Raw genomic sequence first — 19,107 nt, forward strand, 5'->3', positions numbered from 1 at the left:
ATGTATATTAAAAAAGAATATATAAAAGAGTATAAAGAGAATGTACCTCGTAAGTATAAATGTGTATCTGTTAGTATAAAGAGTGTATATATGTTAGTGTAAAGAATGTATAAAAAAATGCAAGAGTATGTAAAATAAATTTATCAAGTATATAAAGAAGCTGTGTCTATGTATATTAAAAGAATGTATGTATATTAAACATATAAAGAACATATTTCAAGTATAAAAGAGTGTATATCAAACATAAAATGTCTAAAGAATTGTACAACTAGGTATATTAGTGCATAAAGAATGTAAAAATAATCTACGAATATTCATTGGTGTAAAGAGTTTATATAACAAAATTATTAAGAAAAGTGAAGTTAATTTGACTTATTTCTACTGTTTAGTTAAAAGTGTTATATCCCGTAATTTTGCATATTCGGGAAATTTGAAACAATTGTGACTTGTGAGAAATAAGGCCATATTTTGACTTTAATTAATATATATGTTGCTCATGAAAAACGTTGATGTGAAAATATCGAGGAAGGCTAAGGGCAGAATTGGGAATTTCGAAAATTAGTTTCGCGGATTACAAAATATGGACCATAACCAATTGGGCTCAAAAAAAAAAAAACAAGAGGCCCAAATTAAAAGGGGTGGCCGGCCATGGCTATGGGAAAAGGCCCAAGCCCATGAGCCAATTAATTCAAGACTAACCATTAAATAAAGGGCCATTCATCTTTTTCATTTAGAAATTTCAAGAACACAAAACTTGAGCACAAAAGAGAGAGGGTTTCGGCTAGAGAGAGGAAGAGAAAGAAAAAAAAAATTAGCTCATCAATTCTTGGTCCAAAAATCATAATCTTCTAGTATTCCTATTAAGTTGGAAACCCTCTTCAATGTGATACAAATTTGGAAGCAAAAGAGTACTTTTTTTACAAAGTGAAAATTCTTGAAAAAGGTAAGAATTCTACTCTTTTTATCTTGGAAGAAGTTTATATATATGTTGTAGTATATGGAAGTGAATGTAAAGTATGAGAATTTTGTGTTACGGGTATGTGGGTGTGTGGCCGAAAATGGGTAAATGGAGAGGGATGATCAAAATTTTATTTATTATGTTAATTGTGTTGTAATGGCCTTTTAATGTAAATGGAAGAATTCTAATTTAAGTTGGCATGAAAAATTGTTGTTAAGTTGTTATAGGAAATTTTGTGATTTTATTGTAAATTTATGTAATTATGGAAATGGGATTGCTAAGGTGTAAATTGTGGTTGTTGTTGATGAAATGGGAAGATGAAAAATGTGTTGTGAATGTTGTGTCAAAGGTTGGAGATTTCGGATGAATTCTAGTCTTGGTGGATTTTTGTATACTTTGTAAAATGGTATGAAATGCGCTTAAATTGCACTTAAATGGTCTTGAATTGGTAATGAATGTGTAAGTGTCGATATTGGCTTGAAAAATCCGTAGTTGAATGGAATGTCGGTGAATTACGTTGGAAAAGAAGGTTACTAATGTGGAATGCGTTTTAAATTGGTTTTGATGTTATTGGTTTGGTTGTTGGTATTGTTGGTATGGTTGTTGATGAATTTGGCCGAGTTTAATTCTCGGGGATGTTGAATTTACAGGAGAGGTGCTGCCGAAATTTCGGTAGACAAATACTACTTAGAATTAAAATTCTAAGTACTTGTAGCTAATTTTTGGAAATTAATAATATTATTGTAGATATTGGAGAGCCCGAGACTTGAGTCGGGATTTGTTTGGCGAGTGATCGAGATTTGGTAGTGAGCGATCGAGGTATGTAAAGCCTATCTTTCTTTCTTTTGGCATGACCTTTATGAAATGAACAAATGACATATATGTATGCTTCTAAAGGAAAATTCTATTCTTAGAGCCATTAGGATGGCCGATGTCTTTGATCTCCCCAAATTATTTCATATGATTTGCTACGAAATTATGATGTCCAGAAGATTCTAGTTGGTATGTTCCGAATGATGTCCGAAAAATATTTGAAATGGCCAAAGTTTGGATACATGTATTTTGATATGATTCTTAGGCTCCGTTTGATTTGCTCCATAACGTTCCTTGGAAGCTCCTTATTATAAACGATACTTGAATTTATAAGTATGACTTATGAAATATTTTTAGAAGGTTCAGTACTTCGAAAATTTGTAATTCTCTCATACTAATCCCAATCGATCCGAATCTTGTTTTGAGCATTCAGATGTCTGTAAAAATATTTGGCTATCGAGTTTGAATATGTATAATCTGGATATGTGCAGATGATTTTTAAGGCTTCGTTGGAAGTACTCTATAATGTTATTTGAAAGCTCCTTAAAAATGAATGATACCTAATTTTCAAGAAAATGACCTATGAAGTGTTTTCGAAAGTTTTGTAATTTGAAAGTTCGTAACTTTTGTATACTAATTCCGATGGACTCGATGCTTACCTTGAGCCTTCTAATATCAATATGTATATGTATTTATTCGTCGAGTCTTGGAATTCATTTAAATATGTATGTGCATATGGTTTCTGCACTACTCCGCTCGTGCCTACTACTATGATATCGTTCGCCGGATCCCGGGCCGGTTTTGTGATCGTGCGCACTATGTGATATTCGGCAGTATGATGTGTTGCGGTTCCCGAGACCTCTCCATAGGGCCGGGTACCGCTTATATATGGCGTTATGATGTGATATGGCTTATGATATGTTCTGATGTTTTGACATGATGGGATGATATGATATGTTCGGGGATTGTACGGAGATTTGAAACCTTCTGGAGTATGATGTGTTGTGGCGCCAGTGTCGGAGTGGCGACCACGTTCCTGAGCCTTATGCATGATTTTTATTTTCATTACTTATGTTTGTAAAGTAGGTTTGATATACTGATTTTGTAACCGCTTTCCATACTCCTCATTTCAGTTCTGATTTGGATTACTGTACTTCCTGCTTTACATACTCAGTACATATTTCGTACTGACCCCCCTTTCTTCGGGGGCTGCGTTTCATGCCCGTAGGTACAGACGTTTGTTCTGGTGACCCGCCAGTGTAGGATACATTCTGCTACTTTGGAGTGCTCCTTTGACTCGGATCCCATACTTTTGGTAAAGACCTCTCATTGTATATGTCTCTGTATATATGTAAGACTATCTGGGGTACGGCGGGGCCCTGTCCCGTCATATGTTTCTGTTATGTTTTGTAGAGGCCTGTAGTCATATATGTGGGTCATGGGTCATGTTTGTTCGTTTGTGATTATGAACTGCGTCTTAATGCGGCCCTGTTTACTATTATGGCCAAAACGGCTCATTTGTCTGTCTATGCATATATATCTGGCGATGTGTATTCCGCCAATCTATTGGATTTGGATATGATGTTTCTGTACGGGCGGCCGCTTAAGATGATATTTGTTTTCAATATTTTGCTTAAAATGACGTATGTTAAGTTTGAATGACTTTTGCTATGTCGATCTGGTACGTAAGTCAGTTTGGGTGTCCAAATAGGACACCAGTCGCGGCCCACGGGGCTGGGTCGTGACAAAAAGAGTGTTCATTTAATGAATATCCTATCAAAAGAATAAGGAACAAAAGGATAGTAACAAATTTTGGTAAAAATAAGTATAAGGAATTATGTATAAAAAAAATGAGTGAAAAAGATATAATGCCTTTAGAAAAATGAAAGATTTGTAAATGGACGGCCTAGTATTTACCTACCATAAAAAATGTGGATTTAACTTAACTAAAATATGTATTAGTGCATACGAAACAATATAAAATGTGTGTTGTATTAAAAGTGTATAAAGAATATAAAATAAAGGATGGACTAGTATTTTTGTCTAAACGCCAAAAGTGTGAATTTAATTAACAAAGTATTAATATCGAGTCAATCTAATCAATTTATGAAAGTGTAGACGGCCTAAGTCTTGCCTAAAGAGAATAACGAACTTTAAATTAAACATATAAGCGACAAGTAATTAAATATCCCCGCCCAACATCAAAGTGAAGTTTTCACTACTCCGAGTTTATGTTTTGTACAATTTTAAATAACGCACAAAAGTAAATACAAACAAGGATTCGATGAAGTCTTCGGGATGTGTCTCCCGATACCTGTATAAACACTTAGTAAAAGTGTTAATAAGAGAATAAATAACTATCGAATGAATTAAAGAAATAATGAATAAACTTAACATAAAAACCCGTCTTTTGTACAGGGGAGGCCTTGAAAATCGACGGAAATTTCTTCATCGGCCAAAAGTGTAGTATTTGTAATAAATTGCAAGATGAAAGAAAAATGTATTGGTTAAAATAATTTAAAAAGTGAAGAAGTAAAGGATGTGACATAAAAGTCTTAAAAGGTGATTTGACATAAAATCCTAAAAAGGTGATTTGACATAAAGTATTTAAAGAGGGTATTCGACAAAAGTGAGGGTGAAACTTGATTTGGCCTTAGGATGTAGTGTAAAAGTGTATATGGAAATGATGTATATAAAGGAAATATATGAATATAAAAATGAAAATATATGTAAATGTAATATGATGTAGAGAAAATGTAAAGAGCAAAATGCGTAGAGAAAAAATAAAATAGGCATGTAGTGTGATGGTACAAAAAATGTAAAAGAAAATGCTTGAAAATGTATACATGTATAAAAAATAAAAATAAAAATTGTAGAAATAACTTAACAAAAATATAAAGATAATGTATGAAAAATATAAGGATAATGTAGAGACAATAAAGTGCATTCTCTTTAACGAAAAGTTTCTCGCTTCTTCAATTAGCAGTTAGGTAAAGTAAGTATGTACATGTATATGTATGGTATAGAAATATACAAAAGAATATAGAGATGTAAAATGATGTAAAGGAAAAATGTGGGTTAAAGTGGAAAAAAGATGTATGAAAAATGTAGAGAAAATATATGAAGAAAATGTAGAGATATGCATGAATAAATATAAACAAAATGCATGAATAAATGTAAAGACAATACATGAATAAGTGTAGAGACAAATGCATGACTAAATATAAAGACAAATGCAAGAATAAACGTAAAGATAAATGTATGAATAAATGTAAAGACAAATTCATGAATAAATATAAAGACAATGTATGTTATGTATATAAAAAATATAAAGACAATGTATGAAAAAAAAAAAAAAAGAGAAAAAAAAATATAAAGAGAGCAAGAAGATGCTAGCCTTGCTAGTCTTCCTATGAAGAGAAAATATGAAGAGTGTAGAGAGAAGAAAATATATATGTGAGGTAGTGCGAAGTGGTTAAGAGTGAAGGAATGAGGAGGAGGAGATGTGTTTTAGGTTCTTTTTTAGGAGAGAAGAGGGAAAAAAAAACTGAAAATTAAGTTGTGTGTGTAGAAGATGATTATTAAATTAACCCCTCCCTTTTCTTATAATGTAAATAAACACCCTCTTTTGTTCAAAAAATAAAAGAACTCCCCCTCTTGTCCCCTTACCCCTTTTAACTCATGTTTAAAAATGTATTAACCAATGGATCAAGAACCCAACCCATTACCTCAAATGTCAACTTTTTAAAAGGCGACGAGACCTCGACTTGATCGAATTTTTGCTCTGCATTTAAAAATTAATTGCTCCGATTTTCTCTACACTGACGAACTCTACTAAAATATAGTTAACTAATACATGTATAAATAATAATGTAAGTATAAAATTTAAATATTAATGTATAAGATATAAAAATGTACTGCTATAAAAATAAAAGAAACAATTATTAATTGCAAAAAATGGTAGTATTAAGCTGTACATGTGCAAAAATAATGATTTTTAAAAATGACAATAAATTGATAAAGTTCCTAAAATAAGGATAATTATCAATAAATTGTCAAAAAATGCAAAAATGTGTAAAAATGTTATTCCGTGCTCTTTAACAGATCAGGGCCCCCAAAATGTTAATTTTAAGCACTGCGAGCCAAAATTAGGTGTCAACAATTAGTTGTGGTATTTGGGAGCCAAGGTGACTATTGAACAATTTTTGTTTATGAACTTATTTATTTTGCTTACTAATTGTTGCAACAGATGCATACATTTGTTGAAGAAGTTGCAACAAGTTACTAATTTGTTTCATCAAGTTACTAATCTGTTTCAATAAGTTACTAATCTTTTTAAACAAGTTGCTTAGTTGTTGCAACAAATTACTCACCTTGTTTGAAAAAATCAAACAATTGCTTAAATTATTGCAAAAACTAAAAAATATGTCGCAACAGATGAGTTAATTGTTGCAATAGATCATACATTTGTTGAAGAAGTTGCAACAAGTTACTAATCTATTTCAACAGATGGATCAGATGTTTAAACAAGTTGCGTAGTTGTTGCAACATATTAATCACCGTGTTTGAATTATTGCAACAACTTACTCATATGTTGCAGCAGGTATCTCATATGTTGCAACAACTTACTCATATGTTGCAGCAGATATCTCATATGTTACAACAACTCCTCCATTGTTGCAACATATTCACGATATTAATCACATTGAACTCCTTTGTTTATACTGAATAACATTGGATTCATTTTTTTTATCACTAAATATGGTCGAATTAAGTACTTCACATCAAATCACTCTAATGATCACTCGATTTAGGAAGAATACACTTAGAATTGCCCATCTAATCCATGAAATTACTATCTAATATATATATATATATATATATATATATATATATATATATATTCATCACTAAATACCATTTATTTCCTTTGTTTAACACTAAATATGGGTGAATCAAGTAGTTCGCATCAAATCACTCTAATGATCACTCGATTTTGTGCATACTGACTTAGTAGATCATCTCTCTTGACTCAAAATACATCAAATTGATTAAGTATTATACATTGATCACTAAATATAGTTGATTTCCTTTGTTTATCAGTAAATATGGGTGAATCAAGTAGTTCGCATCAAATCACTCTAATGATCACTCGATTTAGTGCATACTGACTTAGTAGATCATCTCTCTTGACTCAAAATACATCAAATTGATTAGGTATTATACATTGATCACTAAATATCGTTGATTTCCTTTGTTTATCAGTAAATATGGGTGAATCAAGTAGTTCGCATCAATTCACTCTAATGATCACTCGATTTAGTGCATACTGACTCAGTAGATCATCTTTTTCTGACTCAAAATACATCAAATTGATTAAGTATTATACATTGATCATTAAATATTGTTGATTTCCTTTGTTTATCACTAAATATGGGTGAATCAAGTAGTTCACATCAATTCACTCTAATGATTACTCGATTTAGTGCATACTGACTTAGTATATCATCTTTTCTGACTCAAAATACCATCAATTTGATTACGTATTATATATTGATCACTACATATCGCTGATTTCCTTTGTTTATCACTAAATATCATTGATTCCCTTTGTTGATCACTAAATATGGGTGAATCAAGTAGTATCTGTTGCAACAACTGTAATATCCGTTGCACCAATTGTAGTAGCTGTTGCAACAACTATAGTATCTGTTGCAACAAGTGACATAGTTGTTGAACAGGTGGATAGGTGCAAAAAACAAAAAACAAAAACCTTTCAAAACTTTTGTTTTTGAACAAAATTATTTTTTATGGGGTGGGTGGAGTAAGAAACCAAAAGAAAAAAAAAATATTTTCAAGATTTTTTTTTGCGGGGGAGGGGGGCGGGTTGGTGGATGGGGTGGGGGTGGTGCAAAAAATCAAAAACAAAAACTTTTCAAAACTTTTTTTTAAAAATAAAATTAATTTTTTTTGGGAGGGTAGGGGGGTGTGGGTGGGGGGGGGGTGCAAAAAAAAGACTTTTCAAAATATTTTTTAAAAAAACTATTTTTTTGGTGGGGTTTGGGGGTTGGGGGAAAGGGCAGGGGGAGAGGTGAATGGGGTGGGGGTGGTGCAAAAAATCAAAAACAAAAACTTTTCAAAACCTTTTTTTAAAATATTTTTTTTTTTGGGAGCGTGGGGGGTGGGTGATACAAAAAAACTTTTCAAAATCTTTTTTAAAAAAAACATTTTGGGGGGGGGGGGGTGGTGCAAAAAACCAAAAACAAAAACTTTTCAAAACTTTTTTTAAAAATATTTTTCTTTTGGGAGGGTGGGGGGTGGTGGGGCGGGGTGGGTGGTACAAAAAAAAAGCTTTTCAAAATCTTTTTTTAATTTTTTTTGGTGGGGGTGGGGGAGGGAGGCAAGGGCAGGGGGCAGGGTGAGAGGGCTAGGGGCAGGGAGGGGGTGGGGGGCCTGGGGGGCAAGGGGTATTTTATGATTTATATGGGTTGGGTCAAAGTGTTAAAAACAAAACTTTAAGGCAAAGTGTAAAAAACAAAGCTTGGGGTCAAAGTGTTAAAAATATAACTTTGGGGCAAGTCAAAACTCCCTAATTGATTCGCTCCTGTTAGTAAATGGATTAATGACCTATACTTTTAAGAAAATGTACCATGACACAGTTTACGTACATTCTGTTAGTGTTAACATTTTAATGTTGACATGTTTGTTGTGCAGGTACAATACTCAAAGGCACGGGTGGGCCCACTGGATGCATATAGCTAATAAAGCTATGAAGCCCAGTCGGCTGCATGAAGGACATTGTAACGATCTGTTTGGTCATTATTGTGTTTCCGGCCCTTTTGACCCTTTTCCGAGCTTGGTTAGCTCATTTTGACCCAAGGGGGCCATTTATGCGCTTCCCGAGGTGTCTAGATTTGATTTGGGCTACTTTTTGTAAAATTTGGGCTTCAAGTGAAAAGTGTTGACTAAAGTTGACTTTTGGGTAAACAGACCTTTTTCGGAAATCCGTCGATTCCGAGAGGTCCGGATGGTCGTTTAGAACTTGTGTGTATTTTGGTTCGGTTCCCAATGCACTTGGATGCATTTTGGGTCTTGGGTTGAGAAATTGGAATTAAGGTATCGGGGGTTGACTCGGTCAACGAGACCTCCGTTGGGAATTCCGAGGCCACGAGCGCGTTCGTAGCGTGTTTTTATGCGTGTCTATGTATGTGGTATGTGAGCAAATGGCCTCTGGAATTAGTCGGAAAATCAGATTGAAGTGTGAAACTTGGTAATTTTCTGGTGCCCGCTTTGGCGGTACAAGCACCAACACCGCAACAGTGGTACCGCTGAAGCGGTCACCCTGCCGCTGGAGCGGTCTTGGCCATTTGGGCTTGACCACTATAGCGGTCAAGGGACCGTTGGGGCGGCGCCGCTAAAGAGGTCTGAGTGACCGCGGAAGCGGTGATCGGGCAGTGACTAGGGTATTTAAATGATATAAAACCCCAAGCCTTTCTTTCATTGTTATTCCGAAAATGGTTCATATTGGGAGCATTTCTAGAGGATTCTTAGTAGGAGACTCTTGGAGGTAAGTATGCTAACCTCTTTACTAATTCCTTGTTCCTAATTATCATGGATTCCTCTTTCCTTATTAATTCCTTAGTAATGGAAGGTAAAAATGGATTTAGTGAATACTCCACTTAGGCTTTTAAATGATGAAATTGATTGGGTTATGCTAGATTATGATGTATCTAGAGATGTTAATCATATATCTTCCATTATTAATGTTGAATTCTTGAATCAAAGAGTTAGGGTTTATACTCAAAATTGGGGGTTTTACTTGAAATTCGAAATTAGGTGAATACTTGAGTTATTTTAGCAATTAGTTGTCGGGTTTTGATCACCTAGTGCTTAATTTGATATTTTACCCCCGAGTTTCCCGTTTTGACCTTGTGGGCCTCGTTTTCTCAAATTATAGGGTTGGGTTTTGACCTAAATTGAATGATAGCGATATTAGTATCGTTCTTCATGATTTCTAATCTATATTTCGAATATGCCTAGACTTCTTTGATCTTGAGGCTCAACGGAAGGGGAAAGCGAAAAAGTGATTGTTGATGTTTGCTGTTCGGCTATCCAGGTAGGTTATGGCTTACCCTTGGTGAGACTTCGCATAGCGAAACATATATTTAGATTATATTGTCGAAGAAAGCATGGAAACCTTCGGGTATGAAGTTGGGTTGGATATTGTGTTAGGTTGGGCCTTGTTGTGTGATTGAGGATAGCCACCCCGTTGTGTTGTGATTGATTTGTTCTATTGTTGTGGGCTTGATGCCGCGTAGTGATAATAAATATTGAAGACTATGGAGATATCTTGTTCATTATATTGTGGTGCCTCACTTGTTGGCATTGATTACGAGGATAGTGTTCTATATGACTTGCGTAGTCTTTCATGATATAGTTGACGTACCCATGCTTGGTACTTGTGATATTGACCTGATTATTCATGTTGATTCATACATCACACGCATTCACATCTCTCTTGATATATTGTTGATACATTGTTGATACTTGATGAAACATTGTGATGAGCTGAGCTCAGTTTGCATGAGAGTGATGTGAGTAGTCCGATGTCCGATGGTTGTCCCGGCATTGTGGATTGTGTGCGAATGATGTGAGTAGTCCGATGTCCGATGGTTGTCTCGGAATCGTGAATTGTGTGAAAGTGAGATAAGAGTCCGTGATCCAAGGCCATGTACCAGAGCGGAATGAGTGTTGATAAGAGATCTTGTTGTTGTCATCTGCATACTTGAATCATACATTGAGCACTCATCTTGCATATACATATATATAAGGCACATTTGACAGGGCGGTGACAATGTGCCCTATTTTTTTGAAATACTTGGGAGGTTTTTATACTGATTCCACGACCATTCTATGCTGTGTGATATGAGATTGTCGGCAGGTGTGAATGGCGGAAAGGTTGTCTCTATGTTGTGTGATACGGAGGGACATAGTACATGGATTTCGCGGGTCCCCTATAGGTTGTGCTACCGAGACATCGATATTTCTGTCTGGAGTACATGTGTACACAACATTGCATTGCATATACATATTATACATTATTGCGTTGCACTGCACTTGGCTTGTGTTGTGATATTCTTGTGATATACTTGTGACGTATGGATTCGGACTGAAATTTGAGTCTTGGCACATTTGGGGTTTAGATGCTTCAACTTAGGTGATGACGTGTACTTGGTTCTGGCTTGTGTTTGACTTATACTTGTTGATTTATCTGCCTATCCTGCTTTATTGTCCGAATTATGTTAGTTATCGCTGTTTTGTACTGACCTACACTTGCTGCATTCTTTTATGGATGTAGAGTATTAGACATGCTCCACTCTTTCCCCTCGTGGATGATTGGCGAGGCTGCTGTAGAGTCATTCTAGGGTGAGCACGATGACGGCCGCTGCCCGGATGTTCTGTCCTTTACTTACTTGTCTTACTCTTATTTTGAAACAGTTGTATTATGAGACTTTATCATCTTTCAGATTTGTAGTATGTAGTTAGTGCTCTTGTATGACCAGACTAGATCTATGGGGTTGTAGTTAGTATTTCCGCACTTTATCTTATGTGGATGATTTGAGACTTATTCTATATTTATTTCTTCCGCCTTTACTTCAATCGGTTATGTGTCATGACCCAACCGGAAGGCCACGACGGGCACCAGGAGCTAACCCACCGAGCACCTCTTAACATATTTTCACAATAACATCTAGGTGAGCCACGTAGCTAACTCATAATTACCATGCGCCAAATAACATGAATCTTCATCAGGAGTAGGCGCCTTTTTATAAACATCACTAACAGTGCCCATATATACACAACCCGACAAGGCTAACAAAATGATATACAAAACATGAGCCGACAAGGCTGGGGAATATCTAGCTATACACATCTGTCTACGAGCCTCTACGGAGAGTATGTAATATCATAAGGACCAGACAGGACCCCGCTATGCCCATGTATGTACACAAAAGAATAATACCAACTACTGTAGCTCCGGATCAAATGGAGCACTGCTATGCAATCTCTAATGAAGCAGCCTAGGGGTCGAGTCTGTCTCCCAGTCTACCTGCGGGCATGAACACAACATCCACAAACAAAAGGATGTCAGTGCGGATAATGTACTGAGTATGTAAAGCATGAACAACAACATGATAAAAGCATGAAGAATAACATAAGATATGAGGGCCATTTATACCTCTTGAGACGTTCATCATGCTTACTTAACCTTTTTCTAAAGAAAACTTTCCATACATATTCAGATACATGTAACGATATCATACCCGACCATGTAGGTTCGGTGTTTTCCATACCTGGCCATAACAAGGCTTGGTGTTGTTCATACCCGGCCATATAGGCTCGGTGTCACAACATAGATTTATATATATATATTTACACATAGGAATACATAAGTAAAAGCAACGTCGTCATCATCATCATCTTTGTATCTTTCCTTAGAGGATCAACTATTGTAGGATGAGATCAATGATATCATAAGAGTATAAAGAACTATGAGCTTTAGCACTTCTAGGAATGGAGTTGTAGTGGTTCTATTTTTTTCGATTCCTATTTGCACTTGCCTCATTTAAAAAGAAAAGTGTCCTAGGGAAGTACGGTTGTCAATCGTACCGGGAAAAAGGAAAAAATATACTTCTACATGGATGATACTTTAAATGGATTTTATTTTAGAGTCGCCACCTAATTTTTAGGAAATTAGGAAAACCAGTTTGAAAAGAGTCATTTAAAACAATTGTTTTATGACTATTTTAAAAGAAACCTAATCTACACAGAGTCTAGGTAAGAGTTCTGGTGATCCCTCGAGGAAGGTGTTAGGCACCCCACTATTAAGGATCCGTTATATTGCGGTTTACCTACGGATTCTAATAGTATGTTCATATAGATATAAACTGGTTTGTGATAAAAATAGTTTCTGTTTAATATTTCCGCAAATAATATTAGTCATTTATGCAAAAGAAATAGCGCATTTCAAGAATCAAAAGTGGTAAAATTTCCCCAAAATCGGGCGTTCGGGGTGTCGGACTAGAACACTTAGGCTAATACCGGAAGACTCTTAGTGTAAGTAGGACCCTACGTAAGTCCACCAAAAATAGTTTTGAAAATATATATTTTAGTACGAAAAATAGTTTTTAACAAAAATAATTTTTTAGGCATACTATTATAACCCATATTAATGGTATACAATGTATATAGTCTATTTTATTCCATGTTTTGATCAAGCTTTAGCCAAATTTTATTCTTTAACCTAAGTCTAGATAGTTACAATTAGTCCCACAAGTTTTAGTCCAAATCAGCCCATACGTTCAAGTCCACATGTTTCGTAATGTCCAAATCAGTCCCATAATCTATGAAATCGGTCATTTTCAGTCCAAATTAAATCAATCCGTTTGGAGTCATAAATCTTATTAAAGTTTACGAAAAAAATTGGTTTTACATAGTTTTAGAAATCGGGTTTAGGCAACTTTAAATATGGGGGCAACCTTAAGGGTTCCAATTTATAGGTAAACACACAAATATAGAATTTAAATGCATAAGTAAATAAAGAGACAGGGATATTGGGCTGACCAAGCCCAATAAGAATATGTTATGCATTCGGGGAAATCCTTAGGTCCAAAATGTATGCTCCATTTTTTACTCCAAGTTGGGTTGAATCGATCTTGATACGTTAGTGAACCCCGTTGGGGCCCACCAACGGGTTTGGGTGGACAAGGATACAAACTGGTATACACAATATTAGGATACAACCATAATTAAACTAAATACAACAAATTAAAGCTATTTAATTATTACAAAACCAAAAATGAATTATAACATGGTTTGGGCCAAGCCCATATATAATAGAAGCTGAATAGTATTGGGATGAAACAAATATAGGAACCCAAGTGCAGGATTATAACGCTAGACCCAAACGGAGTATCAGTAACCCAAATGAGAAATTCCCCAGAAATACTCTAAGTCCCAAAGCCATAATATACATGATATACCCTGAGTATACACCCTCTAAAAGGCCAAACCTCACTGCATATCCTCTGAATATCGAAGTATACCCCCTCATACTTAGCCAAATTCCAACCCAGAAACACAGAAATTAGAATGAGACCAATCAAACCAATTTCCCCTCCTTTTAATCTAACTTAAGGCATCTAATTAGTTTTAAATTTCTCAACTCAAACTCACGGAATCAAAGTAAGGTTTAACATGCAATAAAGAAGGTGAATGACACAAAACAATCCACAATAGACCAGTCTTAAACCTATTCCAAGTGCTAAACAACTTACAAGAAACTAAATAAGCTCATAGAGCCTTTCCAATTACCAGAACACAAACAATAACACAGACTCTAAACAACCAAGAGGTGATAAAATAATACAACACATTGATTTTTGGAGATAGCCAAATGTAGAGTATTAAGCTAAGGATTAGGAGCAAACAAAGCAAAAACCCCTCACAACTAGTTTTCCAAGTTCCAGAATCACATTAGTATCAGTTTTAGGATAATTTACTAACCAGCAACACAGGGTAAGAGATCAAACAAGTGCAACTAGGTATATCTTTAAGTCATTTTGCAGGTTTAGGCTAGGTTCAAGTCCATTTTTAAGTTGTACAACTATGAGAAAGCAAGGTAACACAGGCATGATCCCACATGAAAAGTTTTTTTAAATTCAGTATTTTTTAGCTTTAGACAAGATAAAAAAGACAAGCAGTGTGCGAGTTTTATAAATACAACATGGTCTCAGGTTCCAAACACCTTGAATAAACTCAAAAGATCCTAATGATGGCCTCAAAATGATGGTCTAATCCTAAGTTATTTCCAGGACATACAAATAATCCAATGGCACAAGTAGATTGCAGATACAAGGAGCAAATGCAGGTCACAGTAAGTGAAATAAATATGGTTTCAAGTTCAAAATTCATTTCATTCAATTACCGACTAAAAAAAAACTCCAAATGACTCAATAATGTTAAGATTTTATCAAAGTGGCAGTCACAACCTCGAGAGATGGTGATTGAGTCATAAGTCTGGTTCAAATCATAACGTATACACATAAGCTAAGGGTGTAAGTGTAACACAAATAGACAGGGGTCACAATGTAGGAAGGCTTAACAAATGGTAATGCACAGAATTGGTCAAGGTCTCTAAATGAAGGTATGGTACAAGATGTAAGGTGCATGATACTAGATCCTAGGCTAATATGTCATGGTAATGCAAAGCAAGGTTTAACAGTAGGCATGGAAGACAAGAAAACATAGACAAGTCTCAAAATATCCAAATAGTGGGGAGAGGAAAGGACAATCACACAAGCAGCACACACAATCCCCTAAGCCTCTAAAACAGTATTCAAACTTAAACATAATCAACATTTCAATCAACAAAACTCCAGATAGCCAATGTAACAGTAAACTAACATCAAAACAAACCTCATATCCTTATTGTTTATCAAGTTTAAACATAAATTCATCTAATAGCACTTGATCTTAAACTAAACTACATCATATCAAGTTCATTACACAAAGATTAGATTCCACAGTTTCAGGTTATATACACATCAAGCAATAACAAAATATTCCAAATTCCCCTTAAGCATCCATATGAAATTATCATAGCACATAAACAAGCTAAAATAGGATAGAATAAACTAGAATAGGATATTACCTTTTTGTAGGGCAACCTAAAGATCAAAATGGAGGGATTGAATCTCAACTTCAACAACAAAGCACTTTAAAACCTTTGCCAATTTTTTTTTTTTTGTAAAAGTAATCCCTTCTCTAGGAGAGTAGTATATATATATATATATATATATATATATATATATATATATATATATATATTAGTAATTTCTATGTATGTGATGTATATTTCAAAAAATGATTCAAACCCTTCGAGCCCCTTTTTTTTTTTTCAGGGAAGAGGGAAGGAAGAAAAGAAGACTTTTTTACACTGTCCCCTCATATCTATTTATATCGGGGGAAAAATTTCATCCCTCAAAATAGAAGATTCTAGACATATTTCAATGAATTTCCCACATGCCCCAATTAGAATTTCCCCCAAAATCAAATAAAACAAAATGGATCTTATCCTAATCTTACTAAAATGGCAAAATAAATCCTAAATTCATACGAAATAGTACACCCAAGGATTAAAATAAAAATAAAAATCCCAACCGTCAAAGACTTAAATAAAAAAAAAAGAGTAATGACAAAATAACACAACACATTGTACTACTAGGAATTCCTAATTTTTCGCAAACTGTACGAGTAATAACCATAATGAAAATTGGATTAAACAACCAGACACCAACACACACAAAACAACAAAACAGACCAACAAACAAACAAAATAATGTCGTTAAAAACCCCATCCAGGCATACACGTCCCCCAATAATCATCTCCACCATCGAGCAAATCACCACACACCCCCTTTTTGTGGTGGTGTGGTGGCACAAGATGGCTAGAGCCTTAAAGGCTCGCCCATGGCATCCCACACCACAAAGGGGATGGGGAAATACCCGTTGGAGGCTAAAAAAAATGGTGGTAACACGACGGATGGGCGGTGGCTGGTGGTGGAAACCCTAGCACCGCCATCAGATCCTCTCAAACCAAAGAAACGAAATTAGGGTAGAAGAGGGGTAAAAAGTGACGCATCAAAAAATGATTTGGGGGGGGGGGGTGTGAATATATTAATTACCCCCTCCCTTTAATAAAATATAACAAAATATTTTTTCAAAAAAATAAAACACATAGTTTAGGTTAATTAACTTAAATCACTTGCATAAAAATGGCATTTTGACGAAATAAAATTATAATACGAGCTTCGAAACGAGCCCAATATTGATATACTTCCGAGCGATATTTAAAAATGTGAAAAAATGCAGTCAAAATGAGCTGTAATTCATATGTCATTTTTAATTGAAAATATTTCCGAGTTAGACGAAGCGAGATATGTATCTTCTTTTTAAATCACGTTTGTGAAAGTAAATAACTCGTAATTTCTTGTAATTGTCAATTTTTAAAAAAACAATAATTAAACGTCAATTTTTGCAATTTTCTCAGGGATTTTAAATTTTAAAATTTAAAGGTGCATCCTTGCTCCGTTTTTTACTCGGGAAATTTGAAAATTAAAATACGCGTTTTATGAGGTGGAAATGAGGTGTCAACAGGAGTTATCATGGAAGACGTTATGAGTTTCATGTATAGGTTCATAACAATGGAATCATGCCTTAAGAAAGAAGGGTTAGCCTTACATACCTTTACGTCTTCTTAACTATTTAACGTTCTCCTCCAAAGTCCGAAAAAGTCTACATTCAAGAGGATTCATACTAAGGTTAGGTCTCAAAGACATTCTTAAGTTAAAACTAGTATAATTTATGAGCTAGGGAAAATTGGGCAGCATTTCCCCTATTTCATCCACTTCTACCAAATTCCAAAACAATTCTCAATCAACAATGACATTATCAACAATACCATAATTAAAAGACTTCATTCAAGTTATGCTCCATTCAATCCCCAAAACTCCCTTTCATAATCACCCATAACAATAATTTCAACACAACTCCATATACAATTGTATACAACACTTCCCCATCATCATAAGTACCACCCACAACAAGATTATACTCATAACATGCCAAACATTATAACTCAAGTTAATTTATAGCTCAAGATATCCTCAAATTCATATTTGAACTCTCTCTTCATTTTCCTCCTTCAACCAAGTTGTATGACAATCAAACAACCTTAAATACATGCAATAGATGTAAAAACTTACCTTAATCACACAATCATAAGCCTTGGATCATATTGCACCACTAGAGTGAAACCTCCAACTTCAACACCAAAGGAATTATTGAGCTCCACAAACCCTAGTAAGCTTTCTAGCACTTGAATCTCTTGATCCTCTTGGATTTGGTAGGGATTAGTACATAAACTTGGGAAGAGGGTTTTGGAGAGCTTTAGGGTCTGCAATAGGGAAATAATGAATCCAAATGGGGAAAAACGAAATATATAAAGCTTCACTTAAAATCCCGCCGGCAACCTTGACGGACATTTTGACGAACCGTCAAACATCCTGCAGTCCGTCAAATGCACTGTCAAATATGCCCAACCAAAAAAACCTCTCTATGACCATTTCACGTTGGAGGCTCCACCATTTGATGGGCCATCAAACATCCTACGGTCGGTCAAATGGATCGTTAAAGTGCCCTTCCGGCAACTTGTTCTCGTTGACTCGTTTTAACCTCTAATCCTTCCAATACTTACTAAGCATAAACTTAACCCTTCACATACATAACATGAACATGCTTAGTCTCATATAACCTCAAAGTTAATCCCCGTCCGAGACTAGAATGACTAACCTACGACAATTCTTTAACATACGGATCTACGAGGTGTAACATTATGTTGGGCTAAGGGTTCTCCTATCGCGGCAGGAATGATACGTGCCCGTACGGCCTAATAAAATGGGTCGTGATAGAAATCAACAAGAAAGATTGCTACAAGGAAAATAAGCTATGCTTATTTATGGAAGCAGCGTCAAATCATTCAAGATTTCGATCAAGTACCATTAAGAGATCTTTCCTTATATCAAAGGAAAGTAAATAGTCCAAGGGAGGAAGTCACTACTCAACAATCAATTAAAAAACATTCAGGATCAATCAAATCTGCCCCAACTAGGAAACAAGTACTAAATCCCAACCGCTCCAAAGATGTTAGGGATTGACTGTGTGGAAATCAAGGAAGGGAGATATATCTCATTAAAATCTCTAACCTTATTATTGGAAAATAGGATTACTTATTCCTTTTTCCAAGGATCAACACTATTGGGTTGCCATCTCTGCTTTAAGCCAAACACTTCAAGCCGTTTCTATTTAAAGGCTCACACCAAGACGAAGAAAGATATACTTTCGTCTCAACTTCTCAAGCTCTCTGCTATACTTTTCATTAGCATTGTAATTCTGAGTGACTTATAGTGTAATAAAAAAAGAAAGGAGATATGTAGTATAGTCGGTGAGGCACTATATCAAAACTAAGAGTATTTGAGTGTAGACGTAAGAGCTCCATTCAAACAAAATATTGTACCAAAACTACTTTCAACAAGAGCTGCAAAGAACACCCTTGCAACCCAAGGAGACTGGATTAGGATTCAAAATTTATTTTTTGCACTTATTTAGTTAATAGTCGACTACTGATCCAAGTCAGTCAACTAAGTGAAAAATTACAATTCACCCCCCCCCCCCCCCCCCCCTCCCCCTCTTGCACTTTAACATTCAACCCAATA

The 19,107-nt window shown here is 35.1% G+C and overlaps 1 long non-coding RNA gene across 1 annotated transcript; it reads left to right on the forward strand.

The window, feature by feature from the left end:
• The first annotated feature begins 739 nt into the window (after positions 1-739).
• On the forward strand, positions 740-3,378 carry LOC132605147 (uncharacterized). Its single transcript, XR_009569058.1, has 3 exons — positions 740-943; positions 1,706-1,777; positions 3,000-3,378. It is a non-coding gene; the product is annotated as an uncharacterized LOC132605147 (long non-coding RNA).
• The last annotated feature ends 15,729 nt before the right edge of the window (positions 3,379-19,107 follow it).

This window comes from Lycium barbarum, chromosome 8, assembly GCF_019175385.1.
Source record: "Lycium barbarum isolate Lr01 chromosome 8, ASM1917538v2, whole genome shotgun sequence".
Classification (NCBI taxonomy): Eukaryota; Viridiplantae; Streptophyta; class Magnoliopsida; order Solanales; family Solanaceae; genus Lycium; species Lycium barbarum.